Source organism: Suricata suricatta, chromosome 16 (genome assembly GCF_006229205.1).
Source record: "Suricata suricatta isolate VVHF042 chromosome 16, meerkat_22Aug2017_6uvM2_HiC, whole genome shotgun sequence".
Taxonomy (NCBI): domain Eukaryota; kingdom Metazoa; phylum Chordata; class Mammalia; order Carnivora; family Herpestidae; genus Suricata; species Suricata suricatta.
In genome coordinates, this window is record NC_043715.1 from 6,261 (window position 1) to 26,139 (window position 19,879).

The 19,879-nt window shown below is 45.7% G+C and overlaps 2 long non-coding RNA genes and 1 pseudogene across 2 annotated transcripts in view; 1 reads left to right on the plus strand and 2 right to left on the minus strand.

Moving 5' to 3' along the window:
• Nucleotides 1–538: 538 nt before the first annotated feature.
• LOC115280794 lies at nt 539–956 on the plus strand (annotated as a pseudogene).
• A 6,398-nt stretch (nt 957–7,354) lies between these two features.
• Nucleotides 7,355–8,508, minus strand: LOC115280198. The gene is made up of 2 exons (XR_003903708.1): nt 8,447–8,508; nt 7,355–8,080 (listed from the first exon to the last, which is right to left on the minus strand). It is a non-coding gene; the product is annotated as an uncharacterized LOC115280198 (long non-coding RNA).
• Nucleotides 8,509–11,919: 3,411 nt separating this feature from the next.
• LOC115280197 overlaps nt 11,920–19,879 on the minus strand; it is a 47,450-nt gene continuing 39,490 nt past the window's right edge. Inside the window, exon 5 of the long non-coding RNA XR_003903706.1 lies at nt 11,920–13,933. This is a non-coding gene — a long non-coding RNA (uncharacterized LOC115280197). The remainder of the gene's footprint in view (nt 13,934–19,879) is intronic.

Consider the following 19,879-nt stretch of genomic DNA (forward strand, 5'->3'; position numbering starts at 1 on the left):
GAATTCTAAGCCAATAAACTCGAAAAAAATGGAAAGTGAAAAATCTAGGAAAGAACCAATTAGATACTTTTTTTGGCCACACTGTTGGCCAAAGTCAAAATACCAGTATACTTAATACTGCCCCAAAATCAAGCAGGACAGACTCCTATGGTAATACCATTCCAGGAGATACCTGCCAGCCAGATATGGGATTTAACACTTTCTGGGATCCATGTTAAAAGCAAAAATAAAAAACTGAAATTTTAATATCTTTACCCAATATACCAAAAGTGTTATTTTGCTCACTATGAAATGAAGATTCTTACGTTCCTCCCCCTTTTTGGAAGACTACTACTTCTTTGCAATTTGGTATTTTAGACTTACAGCATCTCTCAATCCAGATGTGAACCTTTTGTTGGAAAGGTTTTGGGTTTCCTAAGATATTCTGTAGAAAAAGATTCACATACGCATTTTGTTCCAAACATATTTAAGTCTTCCAATACCTAGACTGAGAATCAGGATTAAAAATTAATTCAAAATTGGCTTTCCCTCTCCCACAATACCTCGTGCTCTTCCTTTCCAACCCGGGCCGGGCAAAATGGCTCCCGCAAAGAAGGGTGCCGAGAAGAAGAAGGGCCATTCTGCCATCAACGAGGTAGTGAACAGAGAATACACCATCAACATTCACAAGCGCATCCATGGAGTGGGATTCAGGAAGCACGCCCCTCGAGCACTCAAAGAGATCCGGAAATTTGCTATGAAGGAGATGGGAACCCAAGATGTGCGCATTGACACCAGGCTCAACAAAGCTGTCTGGGCCAAAGGAATAAGGAATGTTCCATACCGTATCCGTGTGCGGTTGCCCAGAAAAACGTAACGAGGATGAAGATTCACCAAACAAGCTCTGTACGTTAGTTACCTATGTACCTGTCACCACTTTCAAAAATCTACAGCCCGCTAATGTGGATGAGAACTAATTGCTGATTGTGAAATAAAGGTATAAAACTGCAAAAAAAAAAAATTAATTCAAGATTAACTAAAATTCTAACCATCCCTCGGTCCCACCAGCCACATTTCAAGTGCCTGAAAGCCACGCATCACTGGGGATACCTTACTAGAGGATACCCTTCTGTAGGAAATCTGCCCAACTAGCTTCCTGTCCCGGCCATAGGAAAAGGTAGCTCTTCATTCAGCCTCGTGAAACTCTACACAGAGATTCTGATCACCATCAATATAGCAATATTCCCTCTCCTGCCCTCCCCCAAATGTACCTTCCACTCCGTGGACAGATCCATCCCATCATGCTGCTCTGTTCCTCTTCTTGCTGGGACCATGTTCTAGAGGTCCCCCAGCCCAGTCCTTAGTTGGTGGGCACATCTTCAGTTCTCATGCTACAAGCAGGAAACAATGGCAAGAAGGAGAATAAGAATACAAACTGGTAGGTTCCATCTATTGAGCGGCCCACAGTACCAAATACTTTCTATTCATCATCAGTCCACACCCCTCCAGTTTACAGACAGGAAACTGACTCAGGAAAGCAACATGTTCAGATCCTGCTAGAAAATCCTTACTACTAGTGGAGCCACCTGCTATTGGAACCAAAGCTAATGGCCCCCATTCCCTTCCTAGGCAGTTCCCTGTTGTGCATTCAAGCTCCCTTCCCCAGTCACCAACAGGGGCTCCCAACTCTCCAAGCAGGATTGGAGACACTGGGAGGCCCTCTGGGGCACTGCTTCTTTCCAGAATAGTATTAGGCCCAAACAAAGAAGAAAATTACCACCTAAGAACCTACTACGTGCTGTGCACAGTGCCAAGCGCTCTGCACAGCAATACTCACAGCAGCTTGTGAACTAGGGAAGTCCATTTCAGCCATTTGGCAGAGAAGAGACTTGCCCAAGGGCAAAGAGCAAGTGGGAGGGCTAGGATTTCAGTGTAGCATGTGTGTCCCATGCTCTCCCCCAGGTGACTGGTGCTGTGTTCCTGCAAGACTACCAGGGTAGGGGGCGCGGGGGTCCCCATACTTAAGTCCCCACCTCTGAGATAATCAGATACTAATCTCAGGGGTCTACAGTCATGGCCGAATAACACCTATACTTTGTCAGACAAAAGCATTCACATAGGTTTTCTATGTATTCTACACGTGATGAGCCATTTCAAAAGCCAGCACATTGGGGGTGGGATATCGGGCACCCACACTGCACTCGCTCTGCTAAGCATTCATGTGGATTTCACATCAGAGTCTCTTGACGAGTCTTCAAGTTAGGTGCCCCTACCCATATCCACAGAAAACTAAGGTGCAAAAGGTGAAGAGACCCATCCAAGTTGACAAAGTCAATGGCAGAGTCGGGGTACAGAAGCACCTCCCAAAGTGGGAGGGTTTTTCTCCAGACAAGCATTTGTTTCCAGCCACCTGGGGGTCCAGCACTGATGAGGCACTCAGGACCCAGAAAGGAGTAGGGCAAACATGATACACAGTCCCAGGGGGTTGAGCTCCCCAGGTGGGGACTGTTTCAAGTGTTTTATGGATGTCAGATTTCCAGGACCACCCCCCTGCCTGATATCCCCAACCTCTCCAAATTCAGGTGGCTGGGGCAGGGACACTGGGTCCAGGCTGTAAGCCCTCAGTGGCACCGAGGGGGGTCCTCTCCAGGCAGAGACAACTCAGGAGTTGGGCACAACACACACTCTCCTTGGAAGTCAGGTACAGACTGGTAGAACCAGCCTGGATCCCAAGCCACCACATGGAGGTCTGCTAAGCCTCCCCACATGGAGCAAGAGCTAGGCTGTCATATGCCAAGCCACGGAGATGAGAGGGAATTGCTACAGGCGAGCCAAACACATGCTGATGGTTAGATAGGATCAAGTACTACACAAAGCTGCAGCATGACATACATGAGAAACAAGAGCAGGGAGATTTTAACAGACTGACCAGGTCTTGCCAGGGAAGGGAATGGTCAGTCATGGGAAGATGGAGTGGAGATCAGACAGACGAGGATGATGGCAGGTCCTGTTTGTTAATGAGCCAGGCATAGTGCAGCTTTACAAACATCTGAGCAAAATCCAGGCTCACAGAGCCTGAAGTTTGGGAGAGGCTGGAAGACTAGGAGTCTGGCCCTGGGCCTGTGGTTTATCAGACCCTGGCCACAGTCCACTTTCACGGGTTTCACACCATGGAACCAGGGGAGCTAGTGGAGATGGAACCTTCAAGGAAAGCCTTTCCAGAGAGGGAACAGCAGAAGGCTGAAGAGGAATGGTGAGCTCTGGACCCAGGGACAGCCAGAGGAGGACATTCCAGTGGATACTTGGAAGGTTTGTGAATCATCAAGGGGCAAACAAGAGTGAATGAGTGTGAAAATGAAGTCAGATACAAGCTTGGGATGCTACTGTAAGTCTCTGGAGAGTCTTGAACAGATGCTCTGATGGGCTTTCTGGTGGGAGGACTGTTTAGCCAAGGGCAATGAGACCCTCCCCACAGGGGACATCAGACAATGTCCAGAGAGGATACCAGCTTCTGTGAGGCTGGAGAGGCTGCCCCAGGTCCTGTGATACACAGGACAGCCCCCTAGCAGAGGATGACCCAGTCCCAGGCATGGTCAGAGCTTGTTGGAGACTCGAGTGCAGAGAGCAAGCAGAAGGAGCCCAGTTTAGGCTATTGAGTAGTTCGGACAAAGTGGTGTCTTCAACCAAGGTGACTATAATTGAATTCCCAATGCTCATAGAAGAAATAGCTACCAGGATTTCTGCAGGAGAATTCGAAGTGGAACGAGAGAGGGAGAAGTGAAAGACAACATCAAGGTTTACCAACAGCCATGAAAGAGACATTTATGGCAAAAGTGTTCGTTGAGCACTAGGAAGTGTCAGAGAAACAGGCATTAAACAACTCCTTCCCTCATTGACACTTACCATTGAGTGGGAAGAAAGCTGGCAGCTAAGTCCACATACAGTCATTTTTTTGGTTGCATTAAGCCCTCTTATCACAATCTGATAGACTTTACCAAGAGGACGTGTGGAGTTTCTCTGAGGAGCTGCAATCTGAATGCCCACCAGTCAGGAGATCTGGCATAAAGACAGGCAAGGTAGGGTGTACAGTGGGTACAAATGCCCGGAGGTAGGAACATGCACATGTTTGTAGAGCTGCAGGAAGCACGGTGTGGCTGGACCAGGGGAGTTGGAAGAAGCAGACCCTGGACAGGTAGGAAGAAGTGCAGAATCCACAGGTCCTCTGGCTATGGCAGATTTCATTTGCAGCACAACTGGCTGCCAATTGACAATTTAGCTGGGAACCATATTACCTCGCTACTTCAAGGAGGTCTCCAAGCTGCCACCAGGGAAAGGACCAGGGGGCATCAGGGGAAGCAGGGAGATCCACCAGGAGAGTGAGCAGATCTCTGGAGATGGGATGTTCTCTCAGCCCCAAAGCCTGGGAGTCAGAGGAGCTCACAGAACCTAAGAAAAAAAGATTCTGACAGCTGGGCTGGGGCCCTCTGCCTCTAGGTGACCCCAGGCGTCCTCTGTGCCCTTGCTGGGATCACATGGCATTCTTCAAATGGTGACCTTTCTCAGCCACAAAGCTCTGCTGTAAGTGTGCTCACAACCACAGTGGCTCGGGAGGCCAGCAGACCCACCAGACCCCAGCCAATTCTGTGAGTTTTAACAGCCATGGTGCTTTGGTGGCACATTCCCAGAAGTGTGCCAGTCAGACTTGGCATTGCTCCTGCTAATACAAAAAAATGTTTGCACCTGACACTTAGTGAAGGCGGTAGCCTGCCCAACCCAGAGCAGGTGCTATCCTCTGGGTGGGGCTTCAGGTACTGACGTGGGCACCCTGCCCACCTACTCTCAATGAATAAACTGGAGACCATAAGCTGTTGCATGGGAAGCTGTCAGAAGGTCTTTCTCACTAGAGCTGAACCTCGTTGTGGGCTTAGGTGGCTCCTTTGATTCTGCTGAACCTCGGTGCTCATGGATGCAGTATGTGCGTGTTTGTGGGGGTAACATAGCAACCACCTCCAAGGTTGAGGGGTGCCCTCGATAAAGGAGCACACTGAAGCAGCCTAGCACCAGACTCGAGCTGAGACCAGGAGTGGGGCACAGCCAGCTGGGCTTGAAAAGCTAGACATAAACTACTCGGGGAGAACCACTGCCTGTGGTAAGTGAGCAGCAGGTCCCCTTCCCAGGCATCCACATGCACCATGCGGAATCTCTGCATTTGGGCAAAGCCATGGGCCCACCCAGCGAAGGGCATGGGATGAATGGTCCTATACTTGCTGCTTCCGGCTAACAACATGGAGGGCAAGGGATGAATGGTCCTATACTTGCTGCTTCCAGCTAACAACATGGAGGGCTGAAGGTCTGTAGGCAAACTTCACACAAAGCTGAGGATGCCTCCCTCTCTTGCAAGGGCCCCTTCAAGACCCAGTAACTGATTATAGGTCTAGTTCCAATAATGTTTTAAGTTTATTTGAGAGAGGACACAAATGAGCAGGGGAGAGGTAGAGAGGAGAGAATCCCAAGCAGGCTTCACACTGATGCGGGACTCACCCTCGTGAACTATGAGATCATGACCTGAGATGAAATCAAAAGTTGGGATGCTTTATTGACTGAGCCACCCACGTGCCCCTAGTTTCAAGGATTTCCTAAAGAGACCCACCAAATTGCATAAACTTAAGGCCCTGAAGCATCTCCACCTGCTAGACAGGCAGACGACATTACCGGAGCACAGACATTTCAGCGGCTAGGTAACAATGGTGGTGCTTCTCAGACTTTTCCATGCATCAAGCATCCCCGGAAGTGTCTATTAATATTGAATTCATTAAAACCCGCCCTCAGTATTTGAGGCAGATCCAGACAGGGCCTGAGGAGGTAGATTTCCAACAAGCTCTGTAAATGATGCTGGTACTGCTGGTCCAGGATCCCACTCTAGGAGGGTTCTTCTTACCTCTACCAGCCCAGCGCCTCAGCTAGAGCTGCTCTGTCAGCCAGTAAAGGCCCTTGACATCTGTCTCCAAAGACCTAAGACCTAGTTTGTCCACCCCCTCCAAGAAGCTCTCCGTGACCTCACAGGCAGATCTTGGGGGTTCTCTCTCTGGGCAACCCTAACCTTTTCCTCATTTTCCAGTTATAATGATCAGTTACTTCATAGCTGCCTCCACCAATCATGAAAAATCACCCTTTATTCTATTTTTCCCACGCTTCTCTGCTGGGAGCCACACTGGCCTTGCTGGATGACACGGTCACAGTAAGGAAATGGTAGACGTAGCACAGCTCCTGCCACAGGTGACGGAAGCTGGCATCTCCTTCTGTTAATTGATTGCTCATGTAAAATTAAGCCTGTTGCTATTGATTAGGCCTCACGTTGTTCCAAATCAGACCGATATTCCCCAGATACCTCATGGGAGGAAGCATATTCCCACCTCTATGAAGAGGAAGTTAAACAAAGCACTGCAGATGTTTGTGGAAAGGCTCTTCTATCTAGCTTCACAAACTTAAGAACTGAAAATGAAGGGGGTTAAAAGATAATGTTTACCCTTGACCGGAGATAAAAAGCCTAACTTAGGAAGCCAGGCATAAGTTACTGCGCATACATATGCTAATTTGATGCCCATTGTGAGGGTCGGTAAGAGTTGTTAGAACTTAAACTCATATGCAAAGGCCGGCTCATCTAGGGCGCCTATGGGGCTTACACCTTCAACATCAAAGAACAAGGTTGACAAAAGGTTTACTTACTAACCATCACGAAGGTATTCTCCCTCTTGGGAGCCAAATAGAATGCCTCCTAGCCCTCTTTCTGCCTGAATTTTAGCATCATTGTTATAAAATGTGTTTGCTATCTGCTTCTCACTGAAAACATCCACTATCTTCTTAGTTGTAAGATTTACTACCAGTTCAAACAAATCTCTATGCTATCTGCTTTTCACTGAGAATATCCTGTTATCCTATGATGTGTAAGGTACCTCATTGTAATTAGAATACTTCTGAAGAAATGCCTCTGTAAAACCTGTTTCTGCACCCTTTTCAAAGCATCTTTCTCGCTGAGAATTATTTGTAAAAATTCCACTTTTTGATGTCGTCAGTCTATAAATAAAGGCCCAAAACCTGGCGACAGAGGAGATAGGAGATGATAAGAGGATAAGACAATGCCACGTTGGACCAAGTAAGAAACTGCGTGAATCTTTTCCGACTGCCGCTACCCCTTCAGGGAGCCCTGGACCAGCCGGAGTGGGCCGCTGGTACTTTTCCATGTTGGCAGACAGACAGGAAGCCCTTTCTCTGCCTCACCTAAGAGGAGATGGGTTCTGTAAGGACCCCAAAAGGAGACCCTACCGCTGTCAGCTGGGTACTGGCGCTCACCCCAAGCAATCGCGAGAGTTGTCACTTGATGCAAAACACATGAGGCTTTATTCAAGGACCAACGCATTGGGGCTCAACTCTTATCCCACTCAGGGGTAGAGGAGAAGAGCCCCGAAGAAGATTAAAACGGGATTCTTATAGGGTTTTCCTTTTTTTTTTTTTCTTCCTTCACAGGTATCTTTCCATTATAAATTTTACAACATACATCTAGCAATGTCAGATAAGCAAAACAGCAGAGTCAGCAGAGTCCATTACAAGTTTTACGACATACATTTAGCAATGTCAGATAAGCAAAACAACAGAATTAGCAGAGTCCACTACAAGTTTTACGATGTTTGCACACCTTAGGGAGGGAAGCATTTCAGCTTATCTTAAACCACATCCTGGGATTCAAACAACTTCTCCTTGAAAAACGACTTTAGTTCCATGGTCACTCTAGGGCCTGAAATTTTTCATTCCTACACAGTGCCTGCCCGCAGCAGCCCCCTGAAATTTTTCATTCCTACAGTTCCTACCCAGTTTCCTGCCCAAGGCCCCTCTCTTTCCCCCCACGGGGCTTCCGCATGCTGGTGGAGACCCAGTCCTTCAGATTCCTTCCAGGCAGACGTCCCAGCAGGCCACTTTTCTGAAGATCTGCTGAAGAGGACACCCCACTTCCACGAGGTGAGCTAGAGGGGGACTCAGGTGCCACCAGAGCTGGGACACATAGGTCTGCTTCTCGTGGGTCGAGAGGTGAAGGGGCCGGCTTTTCCTGAAACAGCAGTTTCCAGACACACGCCTCAGTCCTGCCTCTCCAGAGCAGCCCACAGAATGTGGAGCTGGCAGTGTTAAGACTTCATCCAGCACCACGGTTTCTGGGCCCTCCTTCCTCACCTAGCCATGTTGTGTATCCCTGCAGCTCTCACAAAGACTGGGGCTCCCACTCTCTGCCTGCTCCCCAAAACAGCCCAGCCCCCACCCAGCTTCTCTCAACTAACCCCCTCCGCTCCACAAACTCCAGCAGCAAGGGAACTCCCCAGAGCTGGGTCAGCCTCGGAGACCTGGTGTGAGGCTGGGTCACCACGGACAAGGACACTCATGAGAGGCCCACAGAAAACAGAAGAAAAATGCCACTCACCTCTTCAGCTTCCAGGTACGTCCTGCTAGGCCTGCGGAAGATCAGGAAAGGGCCTGCTGGGAAGGATGGGATAAGCTTGGCTTTCAGCCAGAAGGACTGATAGGATAACCTCATGCAGACTTGCTGTGTACCTATCAGGCCCCAGGGTGGAGTCTTAACCTCCAGCACCGGGCCCCATTCAGCCAAGGCAGCCCCACCTAAGCTGCCTTTAGTCCACGATCCTGCGTTGTAACCAAGCTTCTCTTGCCTCCTTCAATCAGGGCTGAAACAGGAAGGAAGAAAGGAGAGAGGAGAGGAGGGAGGGTTGGCCTAGATTTTTAGAGGACCCTTTGTTTTCTCAACATCAAAGTTTCTGAGTAGGAAAATCTGGGAAACACAGCAAAGAAAGAGAAGAAATTTCTCTCAGATTCACTGTACCCAGATAAGCATGATTCACTCTTGTAGGAATCCCTCATTTTTTGTTCTCTGATCTATGTCTGAGATTGCAGTGAATATGTAACATTTCAGGGGTACATGGCATCTCTTGGTGAGCTTGCTCTAAGTACAGATCTTTGTCCTTGCTCTACCCCAAGTTCACTGAGTCAGCATCTGTGGGGTTTTTTTGGAGGGGGGACAGAGAGAGAGGGAGACAGAGGATGTCAGCACAAAGCTCAGTGTGGTGCTTGAACCCATGATTCTGAGATCTTTACCTGAGCCAGTCAGATGCTCAAGTGACTAAGGCCCTGACATGTAATTTTAACTGTTCACAGGGATGCTGATGTAGTTTATGAATTTGAGAATCATCTTTGCCTTCTGTATTTGTTATTTAATATTTATTATGTTATAAATATTTCCCTTCACCATGAGATGGTCATTTCCATCACTTGTATGAGCAGATAGTAGTTATTTTATCCAAATGATTTTTAAACATCTTCTGAAGACCAGCTATCTCCATATTCCTGGTTGATAACTTGTGTTCTAAGAGAGGATCTACCTAGAGGTGAAGGCACAGCACGGGCTGAGGGAGGGTCTATGGAATCCCAATGACACCAGATGGACGCACATGATCAGGAAATGAGTGAAGTGGCACCCGCCCCGAAGACTCACACATTGGGTGGAAGAGTGAGCTGACGCCCTTCTAGGCAGGATCTGTTGCAATGAAAACTACACGTAGCCATTGGCCAGTGTTTCCATGACCAAGAATTGGTTTCCTGTGGATATTCTGCACATAGACAGGCAGATGATCTCGGGAGCACATTGCAGCATTGGCAGTAAGAGCAGATGACTGGAGGTGACATAAATATCTGTGAGTGTGAGATGGAGACCACACCACGGAGGGTGCTGGACACTCTTGATAGGAATGTGCCAATTTGGCATGTAGGGACACTAGGAGTTGCCTCTAAGGCATCAGCAACTCGACTAAAACCTTCTGTGGATGTGTTTTAAAGTATTAGATGGGGAGCCTGGGTGGCTCAATCAGTCAAGTGTCCGACTTTGACTCAGGTCATGATCTCATGTTTCATGTGTTCTGGCCCTGCATCAGGCTCTGTACTGACAGCTCAGAGCCTGGAGCCTGCTTCAGACTCTCTCTCACCCTCTCTCTCTGCCCCTTCCCAACTCACATTGTTTTTCTGCCTCTCTGTCTCTCTCTCTCTCTCTCTCAAAAATAAACATTAAAAAAAGACAAGTATCAAAACACAATAATGAAAGGTAACTTGTGATTATTTTGTTCAATCAACTTTATTTACATAGGGTTTGTTTTAGTTTTAGTTTTTGTTTTTAATCTACATGGGTCCCTTAGGATTCACCTAAAGGAAACATCCTGAGGGCACATGGTTGGCTCAATCAGTTAAGCATCTGACTTCAGCTCAGGTCATGATCTCACAGACTGTGGGTTTGAGCCCCGCATCAGGCTCTGTGCTAACAGCCCTGAGCCTGTAGCCTACTTCAGATTCTGTCTCCCTCTCTCTCTCTGTCCCTCCCCCACTTGTTTGTGCTCTGTCTCACTCAAAAATAAATAAACATTTTTTAAAAATTAAAGGAAACATCCAATCTGTATATATGTGTGTATGTGTATATAATCACTAATGGTAAAGAAATAATGGAAATAAAAATCTATGGAAGGAAAAAGATAATTTAGTCAGTAAAACCTTTTCTAGAAAGATGTTTAAGTCATTATTTTTCCAAGAAAAGAGTATATATATATCGCTAAGAGCTTTTCAATGACATGACAGTATTTCATGTAGTTTTTTAAAAAATCAATATTACCTGTCAAGTACTATCTCTTGCACGTGGAACCCAAAGTTCTAAGGTTATGTGAACGCTTTTAATAGAACATGCCTTGATGATTTATTGCTAGATCTTCCTTTTCCTTCCAACTCAATACAATATTGCTACTTAATTTCATGACTGCACAAAGCTACTTGGGGAATAGTAGTAAGAGTTCAAATAAACGCAAATGATGTTTTTGCTACATAGTCTCAACAGATTTCCATGAGAAGACAGATTACAATATTAAACAGTATCATGTGTATATATAGTTTCCACAGTTATATGTAACTTGGTATCTTTTGCAGTACATAAGTGAAATGGTCCTAGCCTTACTATTCAGGCTTAAAACTAGGGTTGGCCTTCACACTTTCTTTCAGGGCCTGATAACCGTGCGATGCTGAAAAGCACAAGGTAGTATGAAACGTTCTGCTTGCTCGGTTCCACAGTTTCCTATAGACCTTTCCCTGCTGTTCTCTAACCTCAGGGGAAGCAGGACTGAGTTCTAGAGATACATTTATTTATTGTAAAAGGTGAATGCAATTAGATATCTTCCCAACCCATCCACAAGCCCGCTGGAGACTTGAGAACCTCATTTTAGGTCTCCTTGAATAACCTTCTCCTGTTAGCAGCCCCCTATTTGCACTCTCAACGAAAACGAAAACGATGCATTGGAAGGGGCGTGGTGGGGTGGCACTGCTGGCCTTGAAAGAGGCCCGGCTTCCTCCTCCTGGGGGCGGGGACCGCGAGCGAACGGTGAGCGTCATCCCAGGAAGCGTTCACTGTTGTGGGCAGAGCTGTGGCCTATAACCCATAATGGTTCACTTCAGTTTTCCACTCACCTCCGAGGAAAATTCTTTGCCTGGAGCAATCTGGACATGCTTTGCCATCCTGGACTTGGTACAGTCAAGAGAAGGGTGCTGCAAAGCTGATGTTAAGCCTCATGGCTTCCAGCTAACACTGGGTTGCTGTCCAGTAAAGGTGGTCAAAGGTGCTAAGTAGTGTCGTATTGCCACAGGCTGAGCTGCTGCAAACCTCTCACCCGTGAAAAACCCTTTTTCTAACAGAGAGGGGATGGTGTTAAGGAGCACGGCCTGGGCTGTCAGACTGCTTGCATCTGAACCCTTCCCTGCCCCCTGGTGAGCTGTGTGATCGATACCCCACCTCTCTGAGCCAAAGCACTTCAAATGTACTTAGCACATAAAAAACATTCAAAACCTTAGCACTTATGATCAAGGATTATTTTATTGTTTTCTATAGTATGAGGCACTTATTTTGTAATGAGTTTTTCCTTTTAAAGAAAAGGTAATCATAAGTGAATGCATTCATAATTATCTCTTATTAGAATGAGACACACATATCTACAAAATCATTTCCTAACTTCTTCTGAATAAACCACCATTAGAGAATATTGCTGGTTACTTAAAAAGTGACTAGCATTTCCGAGGGTTCCCTATTCTCAGCATATCTTTACTGCATTTTGAATCAATTCTTTTATGCATTAGGTTTTTGGGGAAGGATACTTAGAAGATTTATTTCCATTACTTTTAATTTAATTCATATCCTCCCCAAAATAAAATAAAATAAAAAGGTATACCTTTTACTGAACCCCTGTTTTTGAACTCTGCAATCCATACCTGTTGTAAAGAAAAATGGAACACAAAACAAAAGTGCAGAAAAGTGCTAAAACAAGAGCATTCTAATTTTGAAAAATTCTACTTTTCTTGTGCCACATAGCAATGAACCATGGTGCATCGCCAATCTGTGATATAATTAACTTCTCACCTTTTGTTCCTAGTGAATTTACATATCCAAATTCTTCCTGTTTAATTTTTCATGGTTTTGCCACTTTGACTAAAACTTTGTAACAAGAAAGTCTTGTGATTTAATGGACTTTGCAGCTCATCTGTATGGGTATGCTGGCATGCTACTTCATGGCACTGTGAAATATTCCTGGCAAGACTGAGTGCCCAGGCTTCCAGACCACCAGGCCAATGGACAAGATCATGCCTTGGTCAGAGGCTGCAGAGAAGCAGCAGCAAAGGCGATGGCATAAAAATCACACTGATTTCAAACCACCTGTGCTCCTTTGTCGAGGGACACTGGTGCATTTCCTCAAAGCTGATGCCAATGTACATGACGGGGCTGAAAGCTCCATTCTTGCCCCCCCAGAGTTCCTGCTTTACTTCCTTCAAGCACTCTGCAGCAATTCCCACTTGGTCTGTCAGAGTAGACACAGTGATGAGTCTCCTGAGCAGAGGGCCATTCCCATCCCAAGAGAACACCAGTCTGCAGAGTCACCACACTGTGAATGCACCCAGAGCATTCTAGTCTCTGCAATGAGGTTTTTATAGATGGACAGTTCATGTGCCAAGGAGAATTTTCTCATCACGCAGAAGGCAAGTTCAACTTTGATTTGTACCGACTGCTTCATCAACAATGCAAAAAGTCTCCAAATTTAGTAGCCAATGTGGTCTACCCAAGTCCTTGTCAAAACAAGCCTACACAGGTCTAATGGAATACAGTCATGTGCTTTGTCAGGACAGACAGATGACCCGCGTTTTGCCTAGCACTTTTGGAGTCGTGACCCCAACTGAATATGATCAGATGCGGTCTGCTCACGGAATTTTCAAAGACCTCGCAGAGGTATCCAGGTGGGATGGAGGTTGACAGGTAGACATTTATCATATGCTATCGAGAGACACTAATTCATGAGCACAGCTTAGAGACTTGGAGAATTGACTCAGGCACCCATGCAGAGAGATGCTAGTATCATTTATTCTTTTATTTTCAAGCTCCCCCAACTCCTCTATTTCTGAAAGGGAGGGCAGCTCTACTGTGAATATAATTTCAAATTGGAGGAGAGGACCCAGCTCTCTGATTTATACAGAGGGACATAAATCCACAGATGGGCCTGGAATACTTTTATATTTCAACCAAGAGCAGGGTGCGCAGCTGCTGCTTCTGGCAAAGCAAAAAATCCAGCAGAATGAAACAGAAGCAGACCGCCAGCAGCCATCACGTTCCCTTCATCAGGCCCATGAGGTCATCTTGTATCCTTAACTCGCTCAGCTCATCCCAGCTAGTAGTACCAGTGAGCGATTTTCTCAGCGGTGACCACAATGACTCAGAGCCCGTGGGTGTCATGCCAACCGATGGGAGATGACACCACCATGCTCAGGTTCTGGCAGGTGCCCCGGGCATTCCTGTGGTAGTGTCCTGAGACCACAGTTGTGACACCTGTGTAGGAGGGAACAAGACATTAGAGGGCAAAGGATTTCCATGTAGGGAACTTGGGGGGCTCCCCTGTTTCCTTCTGGGAACAATACAGAGTGTTATTAAATTAAATGCATAATATTACTCAGTGCCTAAGAAATGAGAAGGCAGCATATGTGGCATATATGTGACATATGTAACCCAGAATCCTTCCAGGGAATAATTCATCGAATAACATACTATTAACAGTGTTTGTCATAACCGCTGTAAGAAAGTGCCAGGGAACAAAAAGAGAGAAGGAAGATAAAGCGAATGGATTTGGGAAAGATACAGTAAGTAGAAGGAAATATCCTGAGGCCTGTATCAACAGCCAAAGGATGCAAGCTAAATGTCTACAAAGAATAATGTTCCTGGAGTTCTAATCAAGAAGCATGGCATGCTCAACATTTAATGTACTTTCTCCACCCCACACTCAAGAGCCATGGTGGATAAAATATAAAAAAAAGAAAACCAAAGGTCACAAGTCACCTCAGCATCAAAATAAAGAGCTCTGTGGATCAGAAACAAGACAGAAAGGCAGAGTAATGAGCGGGGTTGCAGTGTTGGTGTGAGTGAAGCTCCTGGAGAGTAACAGAGACTGAACACAGTTTCTATGAGATGAGCAAATAAATTCCCGCCCCTGTTTGGAGTAGGGGTGGCATGAGGGCCTCTGTTTCTGGAAGGAGGCTGCAGAAAACCGTCACTGTCTGGGGCCTGGGCAGTGGTGTGCAGGTGTCTTTAACAAGTGCTCCAGAAAATAACAGAGAACTGATTTGTAGTGTTTACTCATTTCTGTGGGATGAACGCTCTCATGGTGGCTGATTTCAAATTACCAGCATGATGTCACTGTGCCCAGACGTGGAAAGAGATGCAGGGAGCACAACATTCTATGGAGCCCCCACCACACAGATACAAAAGCAGTGAGCAACCTTGTGACCTCGTAAGAGCAACATGTAGCAAGGTAATTAGAAAATAGTCAGTTTTGAGTATTTGTTACCTTTGCCTGTCAACATAAGTTATTGCTTGGTGAGTTCTTAGAATTTAATTTTTTAATAATTGGTGTTTGACAACGAGCTCACAAAGTTCCTTAACATTTAGTCATTGGTTTTCATGAGCTGGGCAGGAGGAGCTGTCTCCAGCACACCACTGGTCTGGGGCTTGTAAAGATCCATGGATCTAGTGTAAGGATGCAGGTCTGATTTTGGCTTCTCAGAATTATTAGACAATAAAAGGGCACACGTTGCCCAAGGCAGGAGGGACCACCCTTGTAACACCCAATCAGAACAGAAGCAACTATGAACCTCAAATGTTATATCCAACTGAACCATCATTCAAGTTGCAGGGCAAAAGAAATAGAAATAGATGCTGAGGCATATGAAGACTAAGAGTTTGCCACTTCCAAACCTTTACTGAAAGAATTATTAGATCTGTCTCAGCAACAAAGGGAAGAGATGTGAAAAAATTGTGATGAGCAAACATTGATAAAAATATTTTGGTAAATTTAATTACTGATTTCCCTTGAAAAATGACCTTTTCATGTGAAAGTGAAACTAAAACTCAAGAATGTCAAGATGGGAAGATCAATGGATCATTAAAGCACATAAAAGCTATTGTCATGTTTGGAAGAAAATGAAAATAATAAGTAACTTTATATATTGCTAGAAAATGCATAATTAACATGGTTCTTAAAAGTGGGCACCTGTGTCTCTCAGTTGGTGAAGCATCCAACTTTGGCTCTGGTAATCATCTCACAGCTCATAAGTTTAAGCCCCACATCAGGTTCTATGCTGATGGCTGGGAGGCTGTACCCTGCCTGTGTCTCCCTCTCTGTGCCCACCCCCACCCAACCCCCATTCGTGCTCTGTCTCTCTCTCTCTGTCTGTCTCTCTCTCTCAAAAATAAATAGACATTAAAAAAACCACTGAATTCATACTTTAAAAGGGTAAACTATATGGTATGTGGATTGTATAGTTCAATAAAAACTGCAAAAAAAAATGTGTGGGAAGGGGAGGAAGCTAGAATGAACCATGTGGCAGTGGACTGGAGGTGGAGACATCAATAAGAACTCAAGTTTACCTTAATATCAGATGTCAAAAACAGATGAGGACACACAGAAACATTTATAGAGGGCGTACAGACATAAGTTAGTATATAGATATGTTTTTCCCAGCGTTGAAACAAGGGCACATACTAACAATGAGCACACCTAGTGTCCAGATCTTGGTTTCTAATACCACTCTTCAGTAAAAGTAAATATAGATCCTTGGAGAAATGATGGACTGTAGGGCTGGGGCAGGAAATATACAAAATGAGCCTGGAGCATCTTGTTGGGCCAGAAAGTAAGGAAGTGCTCAAAAACTCACAATAATGGTGAGCACACATGGGGGGGCAGGTGTCAGAAGGACACAGGGATCAACTGAAAGAGCTCCCCATAGCCAAAGCTTAAAAATTTGAGCTACAACTACTGCTGAATTATAACCCAAAGTATAAGAAATAAATCCACGAGTCCATATTAATATAAATAAATATGTAAGGGGCGCCTGGGTGGCTCAGTCAGTTAGGCATCTGGTTTCGGCTCAGGTCGCTCGTGATCTCACAATTTGTGAGCTCAAGCCCCACATCAGGCTCTGAGCTGACAGCTCAGAGCTTGGAACCTTCTTCAGATTCTGTGTTTCCCTCTCTGTCTGCCCTTCCCCCACTCACGCTCTGTCTCTCTCACATAAATAAATAAATGTTAAACAATTAAATAAGTAAATAAATATGTAAGTTTGGGGAAAAGAGATGGATCTCCCATAGAGAATAACAAATCATTTACTTGGTTATTCCAACCTCAAGGAGGTGGAACATAACTCCCCACCCATAGGTGTGAGCTATGCATAGGGACTTCTTTCCAAGAGTAACTTTACAGTGGAGAGACTGGCCCAACATCAACAGGTGTGAAAAAGTCAGTTTTATTGCATGCACCCCTTAATGTATCTTGATGATGGTGACGAAAACAGCACTTTACACCTGTGTGATCTTTCTCCCCCAGACCCATCTCAAAAGACAGACATTCTATAAAATACCTGACCAGGACTTCTCAAAACTGCCAAGGTCATCAAAAAGAAGTCAAGTCTGAGAAACTGTCACAGCCAGGAGGTGACTAAGGGCTTCACCCACTTCCTTCCTTTCTCTTGCACCTGGCCTGTCTCTAAAATCTGAACTCTCAAGGTGACCTATTTTCACTTTGCAGGTGTTGGCCATGGCTCTGTGGCTGGATGATTGAGAAATGGGCAGAGGTGTCCCACAGACAGGAACAGGGGGACCCAGAGGTTATCGGGCGAGACTGCTGGAGGCTGCTTGCAGGAGCAGGTTTTCCAAGAGCTCCTAAGGCAGCATCCATGGACCTGGAGGTTTTCACCTGGAGTGCTTTAGGCATCTCCTTTGGCAACAAATTGAACAGAAGCTGGGATTCCCATAGCCAGGATGCTATGTTGCACCCAACATTTACTGAGTGTTAACACGCCATGTGAAGCGATGGGATCCAAGTAGGAATAATCATGGTCACTTCAGCAAAGAACTCTGCACACATTATCCCATTGAAATGCTCCCCAATGCCCTGTGAGATGGGAATGCTGCAGATGAGGAAATGGAGGTGTAGAGAGGTTAAACTGTCCTCCTTCTCAAATGACAACTCTGAGGGGTGAGATTTATAATCTCCATTTTATTCATGAAAACCCCAAGGCTCAAGGTCAAGATCACACAGCCAGTACCTAGGAAATCCAGGGCTTTGCAGCAGTCCCCAGGGCAGGCTCTGCCAGGCTGCAGGGCACAAATAAACAAATAGCTTTTGCAAAAGTTTTAAATTCAGTTGCTAGGAGAAACATTTACTCATCCAGTGAGGGTTTCCCGCACAGCAGGTAGGGATTAGACTGAGCTGTGGTTTGGCAGGCTTTCTCACTAGCCACACCCCTTCCTAACGTGACTGCTCTTCCCCCATCAGGAGGTGGAGTCTAAGGCCCTGCCTCTTGCATCTAGGAGAGAGCTATGCGCTCCTCATGCCAGCCACTTCTGCTGGCAGTCAGCCACCCCCCAGAAACAGCAGTGTGGCTGACCAGCGGCTGACCGTGGATGCATGAGGGGAGCACAGGTGAGAACAGAAGAACTGCCAGGGCGAACCCAGCCTCAAATGCCAACCACGTGATGGTGAGCAGAGTCTCTCAAAGTGTATATTTCCCAGCCCAGCAGCATCAGCATCACCCGGACACCTGTTCGAGGTGCAGAATTTCAGACCTACCTTAGAACTACTGGATCAAATACCCTGGGAGTAGAGCCGAGTCACCTTTTCCTGAGGGGGGGGAAAAAAACCCTCCAGGTGATTGTGGAGCAAGCTAAAATCGAAGCATACACTAAGTATGGAGTATTATATAAACCACTAAGCTTTGGGGCGTTTTGTGACCCACCAGACGCTAACTGATACAGATATAGAAGATGAACTCACCCATGCCCTTGAGATGCTTAAATTTCATCAGGGGAGATAATACATTCTTTTCTTTTCTTTTCTTTTAATGTTCATTCATTTTTTGAGAGACACAGAGCATGTGTGTGGGGGGGAGGGGGACACAGAATCTGAAGCAGGCTCCAGGCTCTGAGTGCCCCGGACAGAACCTGACATGGGGTTCAAACCCATAAACTGCAAGATTATGAACTGAGCTGAAGTCAGATGCTCAACCGACTGAGCCACCCAGGAGCCCCAACATATTCTTAAACATAAAAAGTCTGCAATGTATGAGGCCAGATCTTAAAATTACAAACCAATATCAGATTGCATAATCATAATGAGAACTAACCTTTACTTATTTATTTATTTTTAGAGGTTTTCTTTTTTTAAGGAATCTCTACACCCAACATGGGGCTCAAATTCATAACCCCAAGTTCAAAAGTCGCATTCTCCACCACCTAAGCCAGTCAGGTGCCCTCGAGAATTAATATTTAAGTGAATGCTACTAAATGCCTCACTGTGAAGTGCTTTGCAGTTATTTTACTAAGTCCTTGGAGGAACTCCTTGAGGTTGGTGCTATATTAATGTCCATGTTATGGGTGGAGAATCTGAAGCCTAAAGAAATTAAGAGTTTTGCCTGAGATCACTTAATCAGCCAGTGGCAGAAAAGGAAGCTAACCTAGGTGTGTACCAGACTCTTAAAAAAAATATATTTATTTTTGAGAGAGAGAAAGAGAGAGAAAGTGCACACAAGTAGAGGAGAGGCAGAGAGGGAGGCAGAGAATCCCAAGCACTGATAGCACCTAGCCCAACACAGAACTCGAACCCACAAACCATGAGATCATGACCTGAGCCAAAGTCAGACACTCTATGGACTGAGCCACCCAGGTGTGTATCAAACCCTTAACTCCATGCTCTTAGGTGTGGTAGGTTCCAATATGTAAGTGTGCTGCAGAAAGCATCCTGTGGACTTCCAGAAAGAGAGGCTTCTCATTTGTCAGAGGCAATCTCTGTGTTGACTTCAAAGGCCCAGCATGTGAAGATAGAAGGGAAGGATTTCAAACGGGATGACCTGGGGCAAAAGTGAAGAACAGGCAAGGCTTAGGAAGACGCAATCCTTTCATTGACAGAAGAGAGTGTTCTGGGGAAGAACTGTGGCAGAATTTTAAATTCAGAGAATACAAAGATCCAGCATTAATAATCTTGTTGGACACTGGGTATAGAAAGGCTATTTGAAATATTAACTTATTAAGCTCAGCACTAACTGAATGTCTTCTGAATTCTGGGCAGTGTGGTCTCTGAATCGGTTTCCTTCCACCATTGGACTGTAAGGACGCAGGTCTGAACCAAACTGACTCTAATCATTAGACAATAGAAGGGCACACACTGCCCAAAGCAAGAGGGACCACCCTTGTAACACCCAATCAGGGAAGACCAGCTAAAACCCTTCA